Source organism: Salvia hispanica, chromosome 4 (assembly GCF_029641045.1).
Source record: "Salvia hispanica isolate PSC_SH4W2 chromosome 4, Shi_PSC_v1, whole genome shotgun sequence".
Classification (NCBI taxonomy): domain Eukaryota; kingdom Viridiplantae; phylum Streptophyta; class Magnoliopsida; order Lamiales; family Lamiaceae; genus Salvia; species Salvia hispanica.
The window spans coordinates 34,342,631-34,349,945 of NC_142695.1; the positions used below are offsets into that span (position 1 = coordinate 34,342,631).

The 7,315-nt window shown below is 29.5% G+C and overlaps 1 long non-coding RNA gene across 1 annotated transcript; it reads right to left on the minus strand.

Moving 5' to 3' along the window:
* Positions 1-2,788: 2,788 nt before the first annotated feature.
* Positions 2,789-4,116, minus strand: LOC125197495 (uncharacterized). The gene is made up of 2 exons (XR_007172076.2): positions 3,811-4,116; positions 2,789-2,942 (listed from the first exon to the last, which is right to left on the minus strand). It is a non-coding gene; the product is annotated as an uncharacterized LOC125197495 (long non-coding RNA).
* Between the last annotated feature and the right edge of the window lie 3,199 nt (positions 4,117-7,315).

Here is a 7,315-nt window from a genome sequence, read left to right on the forward strand (position 1 = left end):
ACCAACTTTTATTTGTCATTTCATTTTTTGGGTGCTTCAGTTTTATAATTTACAGTACATTAAAAATCCTCTAAAACAAAACGATATGATATGGTTAAGATCCCCCATAACTTAGTACTTGAGCATTGTAAATGGTACTATTAGTATTTCATTGTACAAATATATATATGAAAATTGGTGGAATTTGTTTGTCACAAATGTCAAAAGTCAGTCGTTTGAAGTGAATGGCTACGTAGCAACATACCAAAAGTTCTCTTGGTCAAACTTCAAAAGTTGTTACAATGCATTAATGTGGTGTTTTTTCAAAAGCATGGAAATTAAGAAATAAAAATTTTACTCGGATAGAATAAAGTAAATAAACAATGAGAATGAAATAGATGAGATTAAAGTAAGAAAAAGAATAAAATAAGAAAAATTAAGTGTTTATTTTTTTGCTAAAAATAAAAATAACTCAATTGTAATGCGATGGACATAACAAGAACATGACTCAACATTAATGGAATGGAGCAAGTACTGATTATTGACGTTATATAAACAACTTTAAGAAACTTATAAACTCACTCTAACGTCATCGTGATCTTACCTAAAACCCAATATTTGGTCATTTTAATAGAATATAAATATAACATTAATTTTAGAATATCAATTTTGTTTTCTTTTTCCACATGGAACCCCGTATTTGGTCGCGTTAATAGAATTGTACACTAAATATCAATTTTGTTTTCATACATAAGTAAACCTATTTACGTCATCACATTTTCTCTATCAACTCTAATTAGCTAATAAAAAAGGATTCCAATTTCCATGATTGCTTTACATGTCATCCAATTAATGTCTTATAGTATATTGTTGACCAATTGATACTAATTGATACTTCTAAACATATATAGCTTGGCCAATTCTGATGGTTTTTCAAAGTGGTTGAAAGATATTGTAATGACTATATTAATAATTGTGACATTTTTCCTTCCTCAAAGATAAATTATGAATCAACTAATCGAAATCGAGAAGATCATTTTGATTATTTGTTGATAATACACAAAGCAAATTATTATTATCAATTAAATATTAGTGTAGAAAAATGAGTAATCATTCATGTTCCCGAGAGTGCATCCTATAGTTACTCACGGTGACCTAGTATTTTTTTAAAATCTTTTTATGCATTGATCATTTACTTTTTATATAACCTTTTTATATAACCTTTTTATATAACCACTAAACTACATATATTCTTCAAAAAGAGTTTTAAAAATAGCACAGTAGTATTTTACTTTTTACATTAAAAATAAACTTATACGGTAGTAATATTTACGTTGAGTCGATTTCATAAGGAACATTGAATCTGTTCCAAATTAAATTCCAAAGACTATGTATAATTAACACCCTTTTGCTACCTTTTAGTTGTTCTCAAAATGACATCAATTTTTTATAAGCGCCAAATTTTTGTTGAATCCTTGTCTCTTTAGCGACTAAAATTTTTCGGTCGAGCAAAAGGAGTGCCAGCCGGAGACGGCGCTGAGCTGTGACAGAACGAGAGTTGGCGTTTTAGGGAGATAGCTACTGTTTTGATCATTCCTTTTTCATTTTGGTGGTCGGGCCTTAGTTAATTATTTGATGGTTGGTCCAACAATGAAAAAAAGTTACAAATGGGAAAAGAAATGGACTAGATTTGTTTGCACTAAATGGACCGATGGAAATAGAGGAGTTGGGCTGAAGTTTGGGCCCGAGGAGTAGGATTTCAGCAAAATATCCAAGGAAGATGAAGACGGCGTTCTAAAGTCACCGAAATTTTTCAAGTTTACTAAGAGAGATGTTAAGGTCGGACCAAGACATTTGATTAAGGAAAATACTGAGCTGTTGAAGTGGGCTTTCTTTCAAAATATTTTGAAATATTTTGCAAATACATTATGTCCTGCCTTATTTTGGCTTTTGATGGAGCTGCCAATTTAATTGTGTATTGGGTTCGATTCCCTCTAGACTTTGATAGTTAACGAATTCGGGTTTGACTAGGCGGTGAGCCCTTACTCAGGCTAGTGTATACAGATAGGGATTGTGAACCGTCTTTTGGGTCGGCCGGTCCAGTGATTGAGTTTGTGGCCACATCCTCATTGCAAAAAACTATACTTAATTTCTCTATTATACTTTGTTTTTTCTTCGCTTTCTTTAGACATCGATTTCTTAAATCACGAGTATAAAAAACCCTAAGCTCTACTATGTAGTATATATTTTGTTTAATTGATACTCCATCTCTCTCTGTCTCATTAAATATGAAATATTTAGTTTTCATTTTATGTTTGAATATTATTAGTATTTTATTAGTAATTAAGTGAATAGAGAATATAATAGCTTAGAAAATGAACTGAAGATAATATTTCTATTTCAGTAGTTTTAAATATTAAATTATTTCTATTTCAGTAGTTTAAATATTGAATTATTTTAGGTGTGGCTGTATGCTAAAAATAAAGTATGAACTGTATAGATGAAATCATGTATGAAATGTCTTAACTAACCTTACTTAAAATTGGTTAAAAACACACACCACGTGGACATAATCTAAACCCACTTGATAGCATGACCTAAATATTTGTACTTCTAAATAGGTCAACGAATTAAGGCAGTTGAATTTGGATGCCGGAACATGTTTATTTATGAAGAAATTGCCAATATAGGCTCTAAGTTTTAACTAGTTCTGCGTTGGGTTAATATTTATTCACAGATATAAAGTAATAAAGAGGTTGTAGTTTTTTTAGTGCAGGTATATGTTCAAAACTAACACTGGAGAACCATAGAATGACAATGCAAAATCAACATATTGATAAAAAGTAAACTCTTTATCAAAAACAGTTACAAAAGAAATACAGCCAGTACAACAAAACACAGAAATTAAAGAGCAGCATACACTCTAGCATTATTTGTAATCCTCGTCCACAGTCAAAGGGCACCTGCATATAATGGAAAAAAAATAGTAGTATTAGGACTAGTATTTAACAAGTCAATACATAGGCCCACCAAAGTTTCTATTGTAGTAGATAGATAGTTACACTCCACATCAGCATATATATTACCTAATATACCTACTGACATGCTATGGTCGGTTTCAAATATTTTATGAATTTTATGGACATTAATTTCTTTCATTCCATCACTTTGATCGACTAATTAATTTGAAATAAATTGGCCGTAGAATATTTTAATTCTTTACTCAAGATTCCCCCCTCAAATAAAACTTCCAATAACTCAATTGTTAGCTCTTAGGGGAAAAAACAAAAATCAAACTAAGACTTAATTTAGAATAATAGAAGTTTCAGAATTGTCAAAATTTTCCATAACTCAATGTTTGTAATATACATTGGTCTTTATTGGAACGACTTTGCTTAACACACTGTTCTATTTATTTATTTTTTTAAAAAAAAAAAATTTATCATAACTTGACGATAAAAAAAGAGTTGAGCATCTGATATATGATCACACTTATATACCACCGATCCTTCTATTAAGGGAACAAAAATGAAAAATATAAAAGGGAAAATGGTAAGAAATAGTCCTTTTATATGTGAAACAAAATTAGCCCTTTATATTTTTCATTTTTGTACAAAAATATTCCAGTGTACAAAAACAGCCCTTAATTATATCTAACCCTGGCCAGATCCAAAATTAGCCGCTATCAAATTAAAGTTTTTCTTTTGCAAATTTTGTTCACCATGAAATCCCATCATAGATTAAAATATAAAAAATAAACAAACAGGAAAAAAAGGAAAGATGAATGATTTTATATTTGTAAAAAAAATTGTGCATGATCGATGAACTTACTATTTAGAGACCGATCCGATAATGCGCGGGATTTGGATGGTCTGTCGAGCTCCAAATGAAGTTGTGCCCGCAACTTTATTGTTTCCCAACAGATGATTAGCAGCACTGGTGTTGTTATCTTTGACTTTGGCACTATCCATCTTTGAGAAAGGTTGAGCTAGAATTGATTCACTCTTTGGTTTCCCACCCTTGGCCTTAGCCTTCGGGGCTTCTTTTGGATTAGCCTTAGCCTTAGTGGCTTCCTTAGGCTTTGCCTTAGCCTCACTCTTCCTCCCAAAACCTAATGCTTTGGCTGCCCCCCACATTTTGTGAACCTATCAATATGTGATAGTTCATCCCAATATTATAGGGCATGAAATTCAATTAAATATATTTTATTGATTATAATAGTCAAATTGGGAAAGTAAATTCAAAGAGGTAAGATAAGCTCATAAGCAAAATGCAACAATTAAAAGCATGCATGTTTGGAACCATACATACACGTGTGCGTTTCTCCATTGTGACACGTACGTCTTATTGTTGAATTATTCGCCACCCTACTACTTGTAGTATTAAAATATAAATATAAAAACTAAATTAACCATTTTTAACATTATACTCCCTACTGTTCATCTTAATTTTCTAGAATCCAGCTTTTTATGCATTAAATCCAGCTATACACATTCACAATATTTAGAATAGTATTCATATGTGGGGTCCGTCTATTAAATTGTGCATAATCTTTTCATGACTCTTTCAAATTTCATGGTAAAAATATTTTGAAGGTTGCGATTTGATGCTGATTTTTCTTCTCTACCTTTTATTTATTAATACATTGACTAATTGGTGTTAGCTAGTTTGTCATTAATCTATTTCTACATTATGGGTCTGAAATGTGTATCAGAAATTATATACTCCACTGATCATTTTGTCTAAACAATAAACATTAGATTCCCACAACAATATGAGTTAATTGTTTAGAAAGTGGTTTACGAGAAATTAAGGAATGGAATATAGGAGAGTGAGATATTTCCGATTTATAAACTTCTTCAATGTATACCAAATACTATGTTTCGAACAAACATAATGTTTAATAAAAATCTAACACACAAATGACAATGGAATAAATGTCATTTCATTTTATGGGTGCTTCAGTTTTATTATTTACAGTACATTAAAAATCCTCTAAAACAAAAAAGATTTGTTAAGATGCCCCATAACTTAGATAGTTGAGCATTGTAATTTGTACTACATGTTTTTCATTGTACAAATATAAATGAAAAATGGTGGCATTTGTTTGTCACAAATATCAAAAGTCATTAGTTCACATGAATTGATGTGATTGGCTACGTAGTAACAACGTACCATACCAAAAGTTCTATTGGTCAAACTTCAAAATTCGTTAAAATGCGTTAATGTGGTGTTTTTATAAAGCATGGAAATTAAGAAAAAAAATACTACTAGTATTCAAGAGTAATTGAACTTGAATAGAATAAAGTAAATAAAGTATGACATTAAAGTATGAAAAAGAATAAAATAAAATAAAAATTTATGTGTTGAATATTTTTGCAAAAAATAGAGATGAGTCAACTGAAATGTGATGGACAACCAAGAATACGACTCAATACTGATGGAATAGTACTAAATTATAAATTAGAGAGATAAAAGTTGAATTAGAGATATGTAATGAAACAGAAATGAAACTTAAATTAGTAGTACATAGTAATAAAAATAAGAAATCATACTAATTGTTATTGCAAATAGATTATAAGTTCAAAATAATAAGTTTGACTTAATGAACTTTATTTTGGGTCATTTAATTTTGCTAAACAACTATAGGTTGGTTAGAAATTCATTTTGCTAAAAGACTTTAAGGAACTTATAAACTCACCCAAACGTCATCGTGAACTTATAAACACCATATTTGGTCGCGTTAATAGAATATAATTCTCTATTAAATTTAGAGTATATTTTGATTTCTTTTCCACTTACATCACCTTTCTCCATGGTTGTGTCATTACATATCATCTAACTATTTTGTTGACCAACTAAATATAGCCGGAAAAGATGAGTACTATTGACATAAACTTTCAAAGTTGTTGAAAGATATTGTAATGAGTAATGACTATATCAATAATTGTCACCTTTTTCCTTCTGCAAAAATTATGAATCAAACTAATCGAACTCGAGATGGTAATTTTGATTTATGTTGATAATACACGGAGCAAATAATTATTATTATCGATTAAATATTAGTGTAAAGAATGAGAAACCACTCGTGTTCGCGAAATTGCATAAAATAAATCCTTTAGTTACTCACGGTGACCTTTACTTTTTATCCACAGTATTTTATTTTAATCATTCTAATTTTTTTATAACCTAAAATGCTTAAGTCAAAACAGGGACGACAAGCCAAAGAGTACAACAGAAAAATCCCGCAACAAACGAAACTAACAAAGACGAGTCAAACAAGAGCTCAACACCACAAAAGGAAAAACTCTATCAAAATAAAGAGGTCCTTGTAAAACGCACACCCAAACACAATGCCAGATCTACGATTTTCAATGTGGGGGAGCAAAAATAATTATAGCGACGTTGAGCTTCAATATTCGAATAAGCCTTTTTGTTCTCTGTCATTTTTCTGAATTAGAATTTTTATCTTTTTTTTCACATCAAACCCTTCATTGTAAATAAAAATAAATTATTTTTCTGATGATTTCTACTATTTAAAAAGAAGGTTCTTTACGTAGTTTATGTTGTCTTCATTTTATTTGAAATGAATGTTCTTAAATGTCTTATGGAAAATTTGCTTCAACTTTTGCAGAGTGTGTTAGCTTTCTTTTTTTTTTAAATTAAGTTTCGATTAGTTCACGTTAAAAATTCAGTATTCTTAAACAATTAATTCAAATTGAATTCATCCATTATAGACGATAGATTCTGTAATTAGATCTTAATTTGTTTTTTCTTAATATTTTTTTTTAAAGTATGAAAAAATCATACTATAGTTTTTACCATTTATTAAATAATAGCTACATAAGTATCTGTGAAAAACAAAGTAATGAAACAAAATATAACTGAAAACAAAATTAAAGAAATTACATTTTTTAATAATTTAGCTATATGAATATTTATCAATGAAAACAAATTCAAACTGAAAAGGCAAATAAAATCAGTGTATGAATGAAAACAAAAATAAATTGAGAAGGACAAGTCAAGTTAATGTAATAATGAAAACATATTTCTAAAAAAATAAAGTACATAATAAAAATATAATTGAATTGAAAAGGATAAATGGGTATCAATGAAATATCATGATGGACCAATAAATTTTCACAAAAGTTAGAACACATAATATTAAAATTTTTATGACAAGGGATTGATCCAGGACTGTGGCTGAGGCAAAGAAGCTTTCTACCGCTAGGCTACTGATGCCAAAAAGTTACTTTGTCCACTAATACCATATTAAACCGATATATTTTGGGGGCACGGTTGTACCCCTTCACTACGAAAAAAAGGGTGTTCACAT